At 48.5% G+C, this 19,431-nt stretch overlaps 1 protein-coding gene across 2 annotated transcripts in view; it reads right to left on the bottom strand.

The window, feature by feature from the left end:
• GALNT14 (polypeptide N-acetylgalactosaminyltransferase 14) overlaps positions 1–19,431 on the bottom strand; it is a 227,605-nt gene that overhangs the window by 55,883 nt on the left and 152,291 nt on the right. The window lies entirely within an intron of this gene.

The raw sequence follows: 19,431 nt of genomic DNA, 5'->3' as shown, positions 1-19,431 counted from the left end.
CTGCAAGTGAAAATTGTAGCCTGCAGCTTGAAAATTACTATAATAATGAAAATAAACCCGCCAAGTGAGGCTGGTGGCACCAGGGGCTATCACTGGGTAAATGCTTCCTCCTGTTTCTTGCTATTTCGGGGGATGTTCAATTATTGCGGGGAGCTGGGGGATATTAAAAGATGAAGTAAATAACAGACTTTAGGGAGTCAAATATTTGCTTTTTTCATTATCTATTTTTTTCCTAGGCCTGGGGCTTTTAATGTAGGGTTCAGAGACCCAGGGATGGACTTCAAGGGACACGTGAGCCCTCTGAAATTGTTTGCAAACTGTGTGTATAAATGTGCATTTTTTTTTCCCCTGGAAAGATAGTTCATAGTTTTCACTAGTCTCAAGAAAGTCTGTGGCCTAAAGCATTTAAGATCCTTAGTCCTAGGCTAATGGCCCTGATGTCATGTTGGCCTCTCAGATAACTCTGATCAGTTTTTTCTACAGGGGCATATGCGGAAGGCTCATGGTGTTTGTCCAGAGAACTTATTTAGAAAAAGCCAGGCAGCTCTGTTCAGGACTCAAGCATGGGCTGGGCGTGGGTCATCCAGGAGGAGCCAAAAGTTAGGGAAGGAAGGCCCCAGGGGCAGAGATGGTGGAAAAAGTAAGTCTTGTCCTTCAAGCCTGTCCTCTCTGCCAGAGACAATTTCTCACCATGTCATTTTGCCCCACCTCCTGAATTCACCCCTCCTCTCATGCCCATGGCCTCTCAGACAGTCCTTTTTTCTCAGGGGAGCACTGCAGCAGCTTCCTGACCCATCTTTCTGCCTTCAGTCTCTGCCCCTGCCAGTCACGTCCTGTCCACCACATAGCTCTGCCAAAGCTTCCTCTGGTTTGAATCCCTCCAGCAGTTCCTGATGTATGAAGTCCAAACTCCCTATCACAGCCTTCTACACCCTTCAAAATCAGTCTTGTATGCTGCCATGACTCTCCGCCATTGCTCATGCTATTACCTCTGCATGGAACAATGTCCTTTCTCCTTCCTCTACCTGAGGACTCTTATTCAACCTTCAAGACCCAGAGCAAATGTCCCCTCTGCTGTGAAGGTGTTCCATACTCCCCCAAATAGGTAAGGACCTGTCCTTTGTGTTGCCATCATTCTGTACATAACTCTTTTCTAGCAGTTCTCGTGATGAGACTCTCCTCAACTTGACTGTGAGTTCCTCCAGGGAAGGCCCATGCCCTTGTCCATCTTTACATCACTAGAACAGGATTTAAGTATACCATTGTCCATTGATGGAGAAAGGGAGAAAGTAAGTCAGGAAGTGTGTTCCTAGGTCAGCTGAAGACAGCCTCTTCTAGCTTTCTAAGGTGTGACAGCCAGCCCGCCGATGGCTGCCACTGATCTTCACTAACTGGGTTTTATGTCCTTGTGTAGCCCCTCCCTCACTGAAGCAGGGCAGCTCATATGACCCATAGAATATGGTAGAAGTGACGGTGCGTGTCTCCCAAGGTTAAATCACAAAAACATTGCAGGCTCTGCCTTGGCCACTTGGAGGGAAGCCAGCTGCCATGCTGTGGGGACACTCGAGCAGCCCTGTCTACGGAGAGATGTCCAGGTGGAGAGGAACTGTGGCCACCTGCTGAAGGCTGGCACCAACTTGCCAGCCATATGAATGAGCCACCTTGGAAGTGGGTCTGCAGCTCCAGTCAAGCCTTCAGATGACAGTGGCTACAGCAGGCTTCCAACTGCAGTTCAATGGGACTCCAAGCCAGAACCACCCAGCCAAGATGCTCTGAATTCCTGACCCACAGACAATGTGAAGATAATCAGTGATTCTTGTTGTTTTACACCAGAAAGTTTAATCAGGAGTAATTTGTTGTACATTAGATAACCAGTACAAAAAGGGAAGGAGAATGCCTTGAAACAGCTCCCAGTGAGAAGAGACCTGGCCTTGCTTATCTTTGGACACAGACCTGACTCACTTAGGAGCATAGGAGAGGGAGGGCATTGCTCGTAGGTGGTTGAGGTGGAACCAGGGTTGAGGGAGACCTGGAGGGAGTCTTAGTTGGCAGGTGGCAGGTCTGTGAGAGCATGGAGGGGCTTGGAGAGGCCCAGGCAGAGGGGAAGGAGCCAGCATGGTCAGCCCCAAGAGGAACAAGTGGATGTCAGGGGTGAGGGCCAGCATCTGTCTCTCTAACAGAAGGCAACGAGTCACAGAGCTCAGCAGAGCCTCCTGGTCTCTCCATAAGAGACAGCGGAGGAAAAAGAGCCCAAGCAGAGTGACTCAGCAGCCTGCCACCACCAGGACCGGGTGTGTCCAATGGCCAGGCCTGAAGCTGCTCCTGGCTGCTGTGGTCCCTGCTATGGGGAAAGATACTCTGAAACCCCTCATGGGGTTAGGACGAAGGCACTGCCTTGGGGATGCTTCCTATTCCACATGCTGGGAGGCAGGGGGACCACACACCCCAGCTTTCGTGGTACAAGTTACTCAGGGGCAAGTTGGGGAGGGAGGTGGTACTGAGAGTTATCTCCTTTGAGAGCTTTTGGGGACAGGGGCCATTTGTCCTGCCTTGGAGGACTAGCTGAGGAGGCAGGTATATTGACCACAGTGACACAGATGCATGCACACACGCAGTTACGCAGAGGCATAACTCTGCCTGGAGTGGCAAAGATGGCTTCGTGGAGGAGGAGGTGCTGGATCTCATGGGGGTAAAGTAGGGAGGGACAGACAGAAATGGGGCACAGAATTCCAGTCATGGGCACAGAACTAGACCTGCAGACCACGTGAGGCAGTTCCCAGAATCCTGGCTTGGGGGATCAGGATACCACTGACCAGCTGTGGGTACGTGAGCCAATCACCCACCTCTCCAGCTTTCCATCTGCTCCTCTGTAACACGGAATGGGCCCAAGGCTCTCCTGCTAAATGCTCTCACAGCATCAGCTTTCAGAAGCTCTGACCATAGCTAACATTCAATACGCATGGTTAGGAATGTCACAAATGCCATTTTGTAACTGAGGCTCAGTTGTCAATGGGCATCCGACATTACTTTCCCAAGCCTCAGTTTCTTCATCTGGAAAATGGAGATAACAATTCTGGAAGATTTTCTCCCTTAGACTATTACTATGTTAGGTGATTACATAGTGCTATTTTAGATGCTTGACAAATAGTAATTATTATTATTTTTAGCATCAGCCCAAATCTGCAGACGACTCTGCCTGCTGGGTGGAACCAGATCTCACAGGGGCTGGAAAGGCATCTTTGGTGGGGGGTTCTGTCCTGTCCCACAAGCAGGTAAGGGGCATTGAGAGGCAAGAGGAGGAGGAGAGATCAAAGGATGCAGTGTCAATGTGAGTGAAAAGAACCTGGGCTCTGATGCCTGGATTTGAGTCTGGACATGTCGAGAACCAGCTGTGTGCCCTTGGACACATCATTTACCCTCTCTGAGCTTCAAGATTGTTCCCTGTAAAATGAGGATAAATACACATTTTTGTTGTGAAGACTGCAGATGATGCATGTAAGCACATGGTGTTTAAAGGGTGCTGAGGAAATGGTAGCTAGAATTGCTATCATCACGCCCAGAGAGTGGCTGAGCCGGCCTGCATGCCAGGCTCAGCTCATTGACTAGAATCACAAGCTCATGGTTTAGAAAAGGAAAGGACCATGGAGACGATGCAGTTAAACCTCCTAAACTGGGCCCACCTTACTGACACACCAGGTGTGGGTTGGAGACTGAGCCATTGTCCTCCTGGTCTCTGAGACCCCCAGCCTCTGTCCCTACAGAGTAAAGAACAGGGCTGTACCCTATGAGCTCCTCCAGCACAGGCCCAGGGAGGGCAGGTAGTGGGGTGCCATCCCACACCTCACAGGCTCAAAAAGCTTCACAGGACCCTCCTCCTGCCCCTGCTCACAGCTCAGGAGCCTGGACTCACCCCTTGTCTCAGGTGACCCTCACAACCGCCCCCACTCCACAGATGAGCTGAACTAAGGCTCAGAATCTCGCTCAAGGTGGCACACCTGCTGAATAACTGGGGTGAGGGAAATCCACATCCTGTGACTCCTAATCTGGTGCTCGTCCCTACAGTCTCCCTGTGAACTCACCGGGGTTCAAGGCACCTGCCTTGGAGCCCTACACACGAGTCATCTGTGGTCCAAGGACCAAGGGATGAGCATGGGGATGGGCAGCAACAAGGTTGAGAGTCTGAGAAAAAAATCCAGAAAGCCGGACATGGTGAGGAGAGTCGGTCCAGACAGTAGGGTTTCTGTGGGAGAGATCTAAAAGATCAATCAAACAGTGAGATCTATTAGGGGCACGAGGGAATGGAAAACCCTGCCAACACTGAGCTCTGGCGCCAGCAGACAGACGAGCAAGTACGTTGATAATTTATTAAAGATGCAGTGTTTTACTGGAAGAAGAGCCAGTGAGCGGGAAAGATCGGGGGCGGGGTGTGGGGGACACCGAAGAGTCTCCATGAGCCAGGAGGAGACTCTGGTCTCAGCCTCACCTCCTGGGGAAACAGAATCCCAGCGTCTCTAGACCTGATAGCCACAGCAGCTCATGAGGAAGGCATGCTTCTCTGAGCTGATCGCTGACATGCCATTTATTTCTCTCCCATTTTTAATGAATGACTCAGTGAAGACTCTCAATTTTCCCCAACTTAAACTGGGGCTCCAAGGGCTTCCTGCACTGCCAGCCTCTGGAGCATTCAGTGCCACTTACTGTCCGAAAATGCTTCCAGGAAAGTGCTCTGAGATATTAACCCCAGGGTCTGGGGAGGAGTGGCCCCTCTTGCCTCTGCACAGTCACTGCCTCCTGCTCACCCCCACAACACCCCCCACCCTGCACCTGAATATGTGACAACTTGGCATGTCAGAAGCATGCTCAGTGATGGTTGCTGTCAGTCATGGCAGTCATGTCATGATGCGTGCGATGCCTTTTATTTTACCCCACAAGCTCATTACATCCTGGCAGCAGCCTATAACGGAGAGCGTGATGATGATCATTGTCACCCCCATTTCATCAATGAGCAGTCAGGGCTCCCAGTGCTTCCGTGGGTTGTCTGCCGGGGCCAGGACCCAGGCCCTCGGACACCCAGATACATGATCTTCCTCCTGTGGCATGCTGCCTTCATGGGAGAAAAGACTTGGTCATAAATTAGAAACATTCAGGATTTTATTCTCCAGCATGAAACCAGGAGGGAGTGATGGAGAGGCATACCCACTAACTCTGAAGTGGAGAGGAGAGCGTAATTATTATTACTGAAATGTCAGTGTCAAAGAGAAGCCGCTCTGGCTTCTCTGGAATTGACAATGGCTCCGAATCTTAAAGGTGGGCTCTGGCATCCCAGACGGGAGTCTGAAGACAGTTAGAGAATGGGAAAAGGTCAGGCAACTACACAGCACAATGAAATGGAAATCAAACAGGCCTGGTGTGGTTTGGGACACACTGGGACTGAACCTTCGCTGCTTGGAGTTCCCGGTTTACAGGGATGACGGTATCCACCTCCTGGAAAGCTGTTAAACTACTGCTCATTGAACCCTTCTCGGCAGGCGCCATGCAGAGCACCTCACATATTTACTGCTCACAGTAATCCTATGAGGCTGCTACTGGTTTACAGATTCACTAATGAGGAAACTGAGGCACAGAAAGGCTGAGGAACTCACTCCAACTAGCAAAGGGAATTTGAAGCAGGCCTGCTGGACTCCAGCGTCCTCGACACATGTTGTAATACCTCTGAACCAGGACTGTTCCAATTGTGACTCAGGTCTATTCTGTGGCCTTGTACACTGTGTATACTCACATGCCCACTCTTGAATGACCACCCGAAGAGGCAGTTTCTACTGAGCTCTGGAAACCAGCAGGTACAGTGACCTGTCCAGGAGGGAGGGACTGGCTGCTGCTCCTGGGTGGTAACAGGAAGATGGGAAACCGCTGGTGGGCTGCCACGGGTACATCCTAAACAGGGGCTTCCACTGGAGTCTGATCAGGTGGGCGAAGATGTGACCTCAGCAAGGCCCTGGGTGAGGTGGTTCATGCACATCTATTACTAAACAAAAAGCTATGTTGACCTAAATAGGAATTAGGATTTCCTCCCAAGTCCTGCACTTCCAGCACACATTGCAGAAGTCAGACCCACAAAGAGAAAATGAATGGGTCATCTTCATCATGTTCCATTTCCCTAATTTCCAGGGCCAGAAAGGCAAAGAGAAACACAAACATAAGACATAAAGTGGGAATGGGACCAACTTCCTGGGAGAGAGCTCTCTGTCCCCATGGAGGTGACAATCTATGGATCCCAGGTGCAGGTGGCGTAGGCACATCTTTCCCTCCTCCACATCCCTCCATCACTCCATCACCAGTGCTAGCACAGATGGCTTTGTAGACAATGCCTCATCCCTTCCTTTCCTCACCACCAGCCCCAACTCAGAGCCAACGTGTGTGAGGAAGAAGGAATGAGAGGAGAAAAGCTCTTGGCCAATGACCTTTCCAGAACGTCAGTTATCTCAGCACTCAGGGCAGTGATCTTGCTACTGGCTTTTAGAATCACAGATTTCATTTTTAGATCTGAGAACATCTAACACCTCCACAGCTCAGATCTATGTAAGGAAGCCTGCTCTCAGCTATGAGGAAAAATATAAAATGCCGAATCTGTGGCTGGCCCCTTGGTTCAAACTGAACTCTTTAGAAGAGAAAAATGCAAGCAGTATAAAAAGTATGACAACTATAAAATCAAAAATTCCTTTTAATCTCATTTCATGGGCAACACTGATACACTGTAAGGCATGAAATTTTTACCTCATGTCAATTTTGCCGGGATTTCACATGCAGAATAATTTGTTCATTCACATAAACATATACTGCTCTTATTCTTGCCTCAACAGCCACCCTCACTTTGGTTACAGAAATCCTGTGTCTCAGAAAAGACCCTTAACATAACAGTGAGATTCGCTATTCCATTATATCGCCACCTTTGAAGTGCTGAACATGTTATTAATTCCAGTGGTCTAGAAAGGGAATAAGTGGGTCAGAACAGAGAAGTGAACTGCTTAGGAACTTGGTCGGGTGCTCTGGTGGGCAGCTTTCAAAGAGTTCCCAGTGCCTACCTCCTTTAACCTCTAACACTAACCCTGATGAGCGTCTTCTCTTGAATGACCCCATGAGATGACCTTGTCATCCACCCTCTGCTTCCCACACCTCAGCCAAGCCTGCTGACCCTCCTGAGTTCCCCAGCTCACTATGCACTTATGTGCCAAAACCAAGAGATATTCTCTAATCCTGCCTCTTTCTGCCCCAGACCCAATGTGATTAAATGTAGTCTTGTGCATTTGTCTTCTTTATCTCTCCATCTGGCTGTTTCTCTCCATTTCCATTCTGTCTTTTCTAGATTACTGCAGTAACTTCCTCTCTGGCTGTATCCCTTTTCAATCTACCCTGCATGCTGCAGCTAGAATGATCTTTCCAGAACTGCATCTTTAACCTCTTTCAATGCTGCTCAACTGCTCACAAAATCAAACTGAGACTCTTAATCATGGCTCACCATCCTTAGTGGCCTGGCACCACTTCTGACTCCTGCCCTCTGCACTCTCAAAGTTCTAGCCACATTCTGCTTCACCTGCTCTTTGTCCCCTCTGGAACTTTGCAAGTGCTGTCTCTCTCCCATATATCTGAAATGCACTCTCCTCGCTTCCAACGCCAGGCTATTTTTTCCTCTTCTAATCTTGGCTTGGAAGTTACTTCCCCTGGGAAGCATTTCAGTCTCCCAAGGCTTTTCCAGCGTGCCTCTTTAGAACCCTGTGTTCACCCCATTGCTGTAATTTATTACCAAGCACTGTGAAATTACTTTTCTGTCTCCTCTACCGACTGTTGCTGCAGTGAAGGCAAGGACTTATTTGTAGTTGTAACCTCAGTACCCAGGATGATGACTAAACATACTAGACATACGATAAATGTCTGAAGAATGAGTGGAGGGATAAGTGAAGGTGGGAGACAGGTGAGGCTTACTTGGGGTCAAAGCTGGAGAGGAAAATGTCCTTTTGCCAAGCTATGGGTGACACCCTCACAGGGAGCTCCAGAGCAGTAAAAGCTGAGCAAAGGCCAAGGTCGTGATACAGCAAAGAGAGACCAAAGAAATTGCCGAAACTGAAGAAGAATCTGGAAGCTGAAGTATGGAGCCATGAGTTGGGGAGGGGGCTGGCGATAAGAAGCCTTGGGCTAAGGGTGTCCTGGGGAATATCAGGTGGCATCTGGTGTCCGTGGAGAGGTCTTAAGTTTTGTCTGTTGTGCTGGAAATACTCAACTGTGTTTAAAAGGCTGGGATGTTCTTGTTTACCCTTGTTTACCAAAGTTCCAAGAATGATGAAAAATGTCGATGATGAAGCAAGAGGGGAAAGACTGAAGCCTTCGACAGACTGAGGCCCAGACACCCTCTTCTCCTAGACATGCAATATCCAGTAGGGCAGCCATGAGCCACATGCAGTTACTGAGCACTGTAAATGTGTCTGGTCTGAATGGAGATATGCTGTAAATGTAAAATATGCCCAAGATGTCAAGCACTTAGTATGAAACAAAGGTGAAATATTTTACTTATCTCTTTTAAAATTGATCACATGTCAAAATGTTACTACCTGGATACATTGGAATAAATCAAATATATTACTAAAATTAATTTCACTTCTTTTACCTTTTTTAATGTGACTACTGGAAAATTTTAAATAATATGCGGCTCACATCTATTTCTATTGGACATCATTGTCCTAAGTTGTCCCTGAACTTTAATTGGTATATAATACAAATTAAAATTTCAATGTTACTGCTGGATAATGGTTTCTAGGTCCTGGTTTTCTGGTATGAGTAAAATAAAATAAAAACATTATAGAGACAGTAATTAAGTTCGTGACATTTTACTTTGTGAGAAAGTATGTATTTTTAAAATCCCATCATTTACCATCATCATCATTTCAAAAAGAAAGAGTATTTAAACACCAGAAAAGGCCACAATCTCAGAATAATTAATAACTCTTTAAATTGTAAAATTTAGCTTTAAATTGTAAAATTTAGAAAATCTCCCTCCTGTCTCCTCTCTTCCCCAATTCCATGGATCATACCTGCATTCATTTACCAACTGGCATCTGAAAGAACTGTTCAAGGGTTTGTTCCACTGAATTATGACAAGCCTTTGACCACTCTCAGCAAAAAACATAATTACTGAACACAGAAGGCCGGACATCTCCCACTCTTTGTTCAGCAGATCCATCTCAGCTCTCAGTGCTGCTCAGGATAGCAAGTTGACAGGGTTTTTCAATCTCTGGCCCCAGTCTACCTCCTCAGGCAGTTCTGCTGCCTGTACTGACTCGTGCAATCTGGGCTCAGATGGACCACGTGACTTAAAGAACGTAGACTCCTCTGGCTGCATTTAGAGACTTCCTAGAAATGACCATTACTCCAATGCACCAGGATCCTTCTGTTTTTCTAAACAACTAATCTTGATCTTTTACATTGCCTAGCCCCTTCCAAGTGAGTGGAACACTGAGGTTTGGTGGAAACCCTGGGGGAAGTGGCAGCTTCTGCTCTTCAGGAAGATCAGCAGATCTATGGAGGCTGCAAAGAGGTTTCTCTAGGGACACTGGCAAGACCTGTGTTAGCCGGTACCAAGCACCACCCAGATGGCAGCTGTGTGTGCATGTGTGTGTGCGTGTGTGTGTGTGTGTGTGTGTGTGTGCGCAAAAAAGAATCTTCTCAAAAGGCAAATGCAGAGCCTAGCTGGGACAGAAAGTGTGGAGTTGGGCCAAGACTTATTTTTGAAATGTTTCCTAAAAAAGATACCTTGGTGTCTGGGACCAGAGCTCCTTCATGTCTTATTTTAGCCCTGCTCAAATCACATCATACAACAGTAATAATAGATGACACAATTGAATCCTCACTCTGTCTCAGGTATTCTTCCCAGAGCTTTCAGCCTGCACAGTAACTCCCCGAGGTGGGTGCTGCAATTCCTCCTCTCATGGTGGTGGAGAGGGCAAGTCACAATGAGTGAGTGGTGGGGCCTCAACATAAACCCAGATGGTCTGGTTCCCCCCTACCAGTCGGTGCCCTCACGAGCTCCACGAGAATGCCCTTTGAAGATTATCCAGACTCACTGCCTCTGAAACCTTTATTCCATACTGGCTTTTCTGTCTTTTTTTTTTTTTTTTTTTTTTTGAGACAGGGTCTCACTCTGTCACCCAGGCTGGAGTGTAGTGGCACCATCTTGGCTCACTGCAATCTCTGCCTCCGGCATTCAAGCAATTCTCATGCCTCAGCCTCCAGAGTAGTTGGGACTACAGGCATGCGCCAGTATGCCCAGCTAATTTTTTGCATTTTTAGTAGAGACAGAGTTTCACCATGTTGGCCAGGCTGGTCTCGAACTCCTGACCTCAGGTGATCCGCCCACCAGATCCTCCCAAAGTGCTAGGCTTACAGGCGTCAGCCACCATACCCAGCCCTTCTGTCTTTTATCTTGAACGCTGCATGCTGGAAGATTCTGGAAAGATGAAAAATCATGGGTCTGGGTCATCCCTCACTTGCTAAAGCATAGTATCTCCCCTTGATACTCCTAGAGCTATTTCATGATACTTCTCAGACTTTCCACCTAAAGGATCAGAGAAGCATCATTCCCTCCTTTCACCTGAAAGGGGAAAGTTCCTCCAACTGCAACAGCTATAAGGAGCAAAGGTAAGGCCTGCAGCCAAGGAACTCCAGGAATGTGCCAGACTCAGCACCCTGAACTCAGGAATGGTCTGTTTGAGGGTCAAGGGTCCTATGCCTCTTCCCCAGGGGACTCACATCTGTGTGCCATTCTGGTCTGAAGCAGGGAGGGAAAAAGCAAAGGCTTCCCATACCTTCCTGCACATTCCTACAGTCAATCCACCCCTGAGCCAATACTGCACTCAAATCTGCCTCTTTTTTATATCCCCAAGCCTGATCTACACCCCTGGTTTGCCCTCCTGCAACAGCTTCCTAACTATTCTTCCCACCTGCAGAAGAGTCACTTCCAACCACTCCTCCCACCCTCTCCACAGCCCTTCTCTCTTCCATCTTCCTAACACACTGCTCTCACTGTAGGACCCTCCCCCGACCTTCAGAGCCACCTGGAGTTAAACCTTCACCACCATCTCAAGGCCTCCACCCTCGTGTTAGCTCTTCAGCACCCTGCCCCCACATTCCCTTGCAGGAGCCTTCTGGCCCTGCTAAACCAGCCCAGTCACTGCCCTTGAGTGTACCTGTGTCACAACCTCCACAAACCTCCCTAGATTCTGTTACCTTCCCTCCTCCAGCTGCCCAAACTGTCACTGTTTTGCAGTTTCACTGAAATCACTTCCTCCACCACACTCCACATGGCTGCCTGGTATGACTATTCCCCTTTCTAAATCACTGTGCCATCTTCCTAGGTAACTACTGCCTTCTTGCAGGCAGGGGCCACGTTTCTACTTCTTTAAATTCCTGTGGACAAGTTATTCAAGCTACCGGAGTCAATTTCTTCATCTCTAAAACAAGGGTCATAGCAAAGTTGTGAGGCTGAACCGAGAGAACATATATATGGTGCCTCCCACACATCAGGGGGATGGTATGATCAATACATGTTTGCCAATTGTGGCACTGGATTTATGTGTGAATGTGGATAATTCTTTGTTGAGCGAGGATGGTTTTAAATTTCCTGTGATTTGATTTTCTCCCTCTGTTCTGAGGATTCACTCGCTCACTTGCACCTGCACTCCCAATCCCTGATATTTTCAGTAGCTTGAGAAGGAATCACGAGGTGCGCTTTGGGCCCCTATTCACTCAGCTGATACTGATGGACAGTGTGAGTGCCAGGCACCGTGCTAGGCTCAGGAGATGCAAAGATAAGTCAGCATTCCTGCCCTAGCTGCTCAGGGGCTTGGAAGGGAGATAGACAGTAAGCTGACGTCTGCAATGCACAGCAAGGGGTGCTGCTCAGGGTGAGCATAGAGGATGGAGGGGCTGCCAAACTGTCTGAGGGGCAAGCGGTCTTCCTGAAGAGGAGACCCTCCACCCAGACTCCCAAAACACAAAAGGGCATCCTGAATAGAGAAAGCAGCAATGATGAGGCCTGAATCCTCACAGCACAGTCGGCACAGGCCATGGCCTGATGGGGGCGGCCTTGACTTCAGGGTGGGGGTGGCGACAGGAGCTGTGCGCCCACAGCATGTGAAGAGTTTCAGGTGAGGAGTGATCCTTCTGCATTTAGAAAGCCAGAGCCAATGAGGAGGGCAGCTAGGGCCTGCCGCAGTCACCCAGACGAGAGGGGGCAGCGGCTGAGTTTGGCAGCAAGATATCTCAGGGAGCAAGAGATAGAGGAGACAACAAAATGGGGGTGGGGGAAGAGCAGGATGCCACAGATCAGGGCTTGGGTGAAAGTCTGAAGGGTGGTGGCACCCGGCCTGAGATGAAGCAGACGGGAGCAAAGAGGGTGCTTGCTATCTTGAGAGGCAGGGCAGGAAGGTGTGGAACAAGGAGTACATGATGCTACCTTATGAGGAATCAAGGAGGAGAGACAAGGAGGAGAGACAGGGAGGAGCAGGGAAGCAGAAGAGACTCAACCACCACGCCAGTTCTGGCCAGGCCACGGTTATCATGAGGGTCAGGAGGGGAGCAGTTTGGATAATACAATAAAGTTTCCATGGAGATCAGGGATTCCTCTTGTTGCCTCAGGGACAGCAAAGATAAGCTCAAGGACTGATCTTGCCCCTCGCTGGGCCAGTGGGACCCTCACTGCTCTGTGATCCACAGAGTCCCCAGCGGAGTCCTGCTTCCATCACATCCCATTGTGCCCGCTTACTTTGCCAGTCACCTGGGGCCTCACGTGGCCCTCAGTGCTCCATCCCGTGTCTGCCACCCTCGGCTCAGAGATCTCCCTCCCACAGCAGCCCCCATCCAGCTGTCATCTCCTCTCCCGCTCTTTTCATCTCTTGTCAAACACATTTTGTAGTTGCTGGCCCCCGGCTCTAAATCACTCCCTCTGCTGGCCTTGGCTTCCATCCCCAGTATCTTTCAAGCACAAATTTCACCAGATGTGGCATTGCAGTCTCCTCGTCGCTCATTTTGCTTTCCAGTTTTTAAAGTCAGTCTGACATTCAGGCAAATGGAATGTTCAGAGCCAGGAGCCAAGGCCGAGGCCCGTAGCTCTCTAAGGACTTCCCTGCTCACATGCCCTGCACCCAGCCCACCTTGTTCTCAGCTCCACTGTGACTCACATGAGCTGCAGCACCCTGACTCAGAGCTGGGGAGCAGGGTGCGGAGCCTGGACGTCTCTACATTCATCCATGTCACCCGTTTCTCCACCCCTGGCCCTGTTACCTGTCTGCCCTGCCTTCCAGACCTGCTTTGGCCCACAGCTGCGGAGCAGCAGGAAAGATGATGAAACCAGAACTGTTGCTGGTCCTGATGCCCCCTCTTGCCTGGGTGACTGCAGCAGGCCCCAGCTGCCCTCCTGATGCCAGTACTAACTTGACTACTCAGGGCCACAGCTAGCAAACAGTCACCAAGTGCTTACTAGAGGTTAAAGATGAGGCTCGGCATTTGACATCAATTATTTCACCTCACCCTGAGGACCATTATTATTCCCATTTTACAGATGAAGAAATGGGGTCTCTGGGAGTTTGAGTAACTCACCCATGGTCCAGCTAGTAAGTGACAGAGATGTTGTATGTCAAAGCTCACAGGGCTAGGAGACCTAGCCCAGCCACTCAGTCAACCAGTTATGTTGCCTGGGTCTCAGCTTCCTTCTCTGTGAAATGGCAATGACCTCTTCACCCAAAGGGCTACTGAGGACATGAGAAAGAGATGGGAAAGCACTTCGTGAAGTCCTATAGAAATACAAGGCGTGGGCCGAGCGCGGTGGCTCACGCCTGTAATCCCAGCACTTTGGGAGGCCAAGGCAGGTGGATGACCTGAGGTCAGGAGTTCAAGACCAGCCTGGCCAACATGGCAACACCCCATCTCTACTAAGATTAGCTGGGCTTGGTGACAGGCATCTAAAATCCCAGCTACTCAGGAGGCTGAGGCAGAAGAACTGCTCGAACCTGGGGGCACCGTGGTTCAAGATTAGGCCACTTCACTCCAGCCTGGGCTAAAGAAATACAAGGCATGAAGAGTCTTACTCTAAGGGCTTACTGCATGGTTCATTCTCTCCTGTAGGAATTATCCCACGACCTTCGTCCCAGCACAGAGCCTCCTTGAAATTTCCTCAAGCCAATCCTACCAGCCCTGTTTCTTCCTGGCCGTAGAGGCACATGTGTTATATCATAAGAGCCAGTGGTTCTTTGAAGCACTTGGGGGCAAATGGTAATGGAACTTGACAGTGATCCAGGTTTTAAAGGGAAGACATCTGCGTGTTTCAGCTCCTTATTCTAGACTGAAAAATGTGGGCAGGTCACCAATGTTTGCAGTCAAACTGCCTTCTACGTGATGTGCCAACTCCAGGAGCAAGCAGCTCTGCTGTTGCTGTGTTTAATAGGTCTGGGGCTTTCAGATAAGTGAGAAGACATGTCAAACCAGCCTACATGTGCACCTCAGGCTGGAGAGGTCTGGTGACCTGCACTGCGTGGAGGGCATGAGAGGGTGGAGAAGGCCTGCATGAAGAAATGGACAAGGTGGCAATAAAAAGGGCTCTGATGCTCTGCAGGGCCCTGGAGTCCTGTTAGGAAGGGAAGTCTGCGAAGGGAAAGAGTAATCCAGGGCAGGGGGAGGGGCACCACTGCCGAGCAGGAGGGCTTCATGTTTCTGGAAATAGCGTCCAACTTACTTAGTACCTAAGCCAGTTTCCGCATGCTTTTACCGGCAGAAGTATTTTCAAACCAGCAGACAGAGCTGGAACTGACCTTAATAAGCATCTCTGGCTTACTTCTCTCATGTTACGTGGGAGGAAACAGACACCCAGGGAGCTGAAGGCATTGTTGGGCAGTATCTTAGAAAGGGCATGCACTTTCTCAGGCTCAGGCCAGTTATTTCTTCCCCTTACTTTATCATGCTGCCTCACAATGTTGGACAAAATGGCAAAAAATATCCAGAAGAAAGGCAGGTTACTGAGGGGGGAACTGACAGCCAGGCCCTCTGTGCCTGGTTCTTGAGCAAAACGCATAGACAGATGCAGAGAGAAGGGGCAAAACGCTTGCTCGGGTATGCAAATGGTCAAGAAACTTAGGAAAATGTGTGCCACTTCATTGCAGCAGGGAGAGGCAAATTTAAACCACAATAAGACACCACCACTCAGCCTCCCGGAAGGCAAAAATGAAACAGACAGACAATAGCAAGTGATTGATAATGAGGACTTGGTGTAACAGGGACTCTGCTATAAGTACTTCATTAAATATTTGATGATATCTACAAAAGCTTCTAGGGGTACACCCTACAGAAACACATATGCCTGTTCACCAAAAGACAAGTAGAAGCTTAATCATAGGAGCTCTAGTCATAAAAGCCAAGCTGGAAAAACCCCAAATGAGCACTGATAGTCGAGTAGATATAGAAATTGTAATATATTCTTATAAAGGAATACTACACAGCAATGAGAATAAACAAACTGTGTCTTGCAAAATGTGGCTGAGTTTCATGCACAGAACTTTGAGGGAAGCCAGATACACATGAGTACATACTGTGTAATCCCATTTATATAAAGTTCAAAACCAAGCAACATCAATCTACAGCTTTTGAAGACAAGGTAGCCACGGAGAATTCTGATGGGGCACGGGCACAAGGGTGGCTTCTGGCAAACACAGAATATTCTTTAACTTCGATGTAGGTACTTGATGCAGGAACATAGGTGTGTTCTCTTTGGAAAAATTCTTCAAGATATACCTGCAGGAGGTGTGTACTTTTCCATATGTATCTTATATTTCAATAAAAGATTTCCTTGAGAAAAGATGAAGAGAGTTTCTGGTGTTGTGGCAGATTTTGGTTGTGCAAGAAGATTTCAAAAGCCACTGAACTGGGACATGGAAAGCTCATGAAATAGACAAAAGCTGCAGCCAAACTCAACAGTATTGTCTTCTCCACCCCTCCTGTGTTCCCCATAACACTGAGGAGAGCACCCCCGGAATGCAGAGTACAAATCCAGGGAATCTTCTTCACCCCTCTTCCTCTGTCCTTTAAAGACAGATAACTCAGAGGCGAGAGAACTGATACCACACTGCCCTTGGTGTTACTGAAACCCTGAGTTCACGGGCCAGGGCTTATTTTCAAGGCTAGCTTAAGGGACCATGCCTCCTGTGGAAAGTGATCTGTAAGGTGGGGAGGTACTAGGGGCCTGGGGAGGGTAGTAAGGTAGCTCCCACTTGTCCACCTGAGGGATTTATTCACTGGGGGCATTCAAGTTCCATGAGGGCAAACTTTCAGTCTGTTTGTTGTTGTTGTTGTTGTTGTTTTTACTGATCTATACCTAATAGTCTTAGACCCAATAATTTGTTGAATGAATTATTCCTGGCAAATATTTAATCCAAATCAGTTTTCCACCCTGGGCATTGAAAATGTCTCTACATCTCTTTCCACATCTCTTTCCCCTGCCTCATTCCCCAGGTAATGTGAAATGTAGGAGGCAAACTTAGGGAGGGAGAAGGGAAATCTGTCCCCAGAACAAAGACCACTTGGTACCTTTCGAAGCCACACAAGGTTCTTCTTGGGTTACCTGCCCACAGGCATTTGGCCCAGATGGCAGAACACCAGATGACACTATTTATTGAATTATATGGCTGAAATGTAGTATTTTAGTACCTTTGGGCAAAGCTAAAATATAATAATCAAACCACCTTAATTAGGAAACCCAGAATCCTCATCTATCACCTCTTCTCTTTCTCCAAATCACAAGTCAAACACACACACACACGTATGCACACACACACACACTTTCTCTCTCTCTAACTCAGTGAACTTTAGACATAATAAGAAGTTTTATGTTTGTGACAGAATAAAATAAAATATATGGACCCACAATCTGAAAAATTGATTTTGCATTTCAGCCAAGCATGGACTAGCTGTGTGACCCTGGACAAGTCCCCTAACCTCTCTGAGCCCGGGTCCCCTGACCTAGGTGTGGGGTTAATCTACTAGTCTTGCTGTTCTGCTCAAGTCTGTGCAGCCCACACTGGTGCTCAGTCTGGAAACCCAGCAGTGAGTCTGGGGATGAAGGACAGAGTCCTTTTCCAGGCCCTATCAGCTCCTTCTCCCCTAAGACTAGCTCCTGCTTCTCACTGTTCCTGCCTCACTTCAGAACGAACTCCCCAGTGGAAGATCCAATGTCCCCACCCAGAGGATGAAAATGCTTTCAGGCCAAGTTCTCATATCAGGCTCTAGCTCCCGGGCCAGCCGCCTGTTCAGCCTGCACTTTGTTTGGGACAGTTGTCCAGCCTTGGGGCAGGGGCACCACTCCTGCCTGGTACTCTTTTCTCTGTCACACTTTGGCTTTCTTCCTACTGGCCATGGTGCTGGCCAGGAATGTGTTATTTAGGGCATGTCGCAGTGTTGCTGTGACAATGAGGCAGTGACAGTGTGAACATGGAAGCATTCCAGGGTTTACTGAATAAACTCTAATCTCCTTATCCTGAATTCAAGACTTTGCCACAACATGTCCCCAAGTTATCTTCCAGAATATTCTCCTCCATTCCTCCCCTCCATCATTCTACACCCTAAGTAAATTGGGCTTACTCCTATAAAACACTGGCTCTTCTATCTCCTGATATTTCCTTATGCTCTTCCCTCAACTTGAAATGCCTACTACCTGGTAAAATCCTACGTGCCCCACTCGCCAGCACACTAACTGCAGCCCACGCCATCTCCTTCAAGAAGCCTCTGCCTCCCAGCCACGTGTAAATTCCTTCTCCTTCACAGGCCAGCCTAATGCTATTTTGTCTTTTTCACAGGACAGCTCCTAACTCCTGTGCTGTGCTGCATGGCCAAGACAGAAATAACTACACCCAAACCAGGGACAGGGCAGGAGCTGGGCGCCTGAACACTGAGGGCAGGAAATTCGTGTATTAATTCCAAGAGCAAGGGTATGGCCTTATCGCAATCCACATTTGAGCATCAGGAATTGGTCTCATGTCCATTTCTCCCACTAGGCCATGAGCTCCTAGGGAGTGGAGACTAGTTCCTAACACAGGACTTGGCATATGGCAATTGCTCAATAAATGTGTGGAGTAAAGGAATGAGCAAATGAGTGAGTGAATGAATGAATGAATGAAATGTACAATGCAAGGTCAACATTAGCAGGAATTCACTAGGAAACAAGGTGCAGAAAATAAATTAGCTAAGGCAGTTTAGATGAATTCTCATCAGTGTTGTTGACTGGTCCGCTTTTGAAGTCTGAGGAGTTACCGCTTCGGGAAATCTCCCTGAAACTCAAAAAAACAGTCACTCAAAGAACGCAGGAGGGGCCTGCAGGCTCAGGATTCAAGGAAATCAGGGGATCAAGACTGGGGAGGAATCCTGACCCAGAGGCCCTTGCTAACTCCTGTGCTTTGCTACGTGGCCAAGACAAAAATAACTACACAGAAAACAGACAGGGCAGGAGCCCCTGTGGCCGTTCCTCCCCTCTTACCCTGGCAAGATGGTACTGCAAACTGCCCCGGGCTGTGGACACAGTTCTGCCACAGAGCCACTTCCAGGATGTCCTGCAACTCTTCCTGCTCTTCCCTTCCTCCCCCCGAGGAGGAGATGCTCTGGAGTGAACTCAGAGATCAAACTCAGATGCTCTGGAGTGAAGGCACTTAGGCCCACTATCAACAGGCTCACATCCTGTATTGAAAAGTGGCACATGGGGGAGCAGAATGTCACAGACGGGGAGAGCTTGTTTGCAAAAGCTAAGTATCTGTGATGGGCTCCCCCTCCCCTCCCCTCAGCCTTGGTGTGGAATCACTAACGCTGTGCTGAGCTAGTGGAATAGCCTTGACTCTGAGGGAATATGAACATTTTTTATGCTTTGCCATTCCAGCTGTAAAGATTTTTATCCTATTACTGCTAAGTGACGAGTACAAGGAGAGAAATGATGATGATCTTTGGCAGCCACTCCAACCGAGTAAATAGAAGGAGGGAGAAATGCTACGAGAGGCTAGGCCACTGCCCCTTCATTTCCCAGGAGGAAAAGGAGCCAAGGAAAAATGTCTTCCTGGTGGGATGTATCAAAGTGTAGAATTTTCCCTCCAGGCAAGTGATGGGCACCCCACTGTCTGAGCCATTTAGCACCGCACTGGACAAAGGCTGGGAGAATATGTGGAAGAAAACACACAGACCCAGCCAGGCCAGGCAGAGGTGACCCAATGAGGCTTCCCCAGCTAGAGTTTCCAGCCTATGGCTCACGAGCTCAGTCCACCCTGAACCTGCTCCCTGAAATCAAAGCAACCCCATAATAGGCGCTGCTAGCAAGAACATACATAATGCTTTATCAAAATATTCCCTCCCTCCTGGAGG

This window comes from Gorilla gorilla, chromosome 12 (assembly GCF_029281585.2).
Source record: "Gorilla gorilla gorilla isolate KB3781 chromosome 12, NHGRI_mGorGor1-v2.1_pri, whole genome shotgun sequence".
In the NCBI taxonomy this organism is placed as follows: Eukaryota; Metazoa; Chordata; class Mammalia; order Primates; family Hominidae; genus Gorilla; species Gorilla gorilla.
The sequence above is the reverse complement of the archived record's forward strand: the minus strand, read 5'-3'. Positions and strand labels throughout refer to the sequence as shown.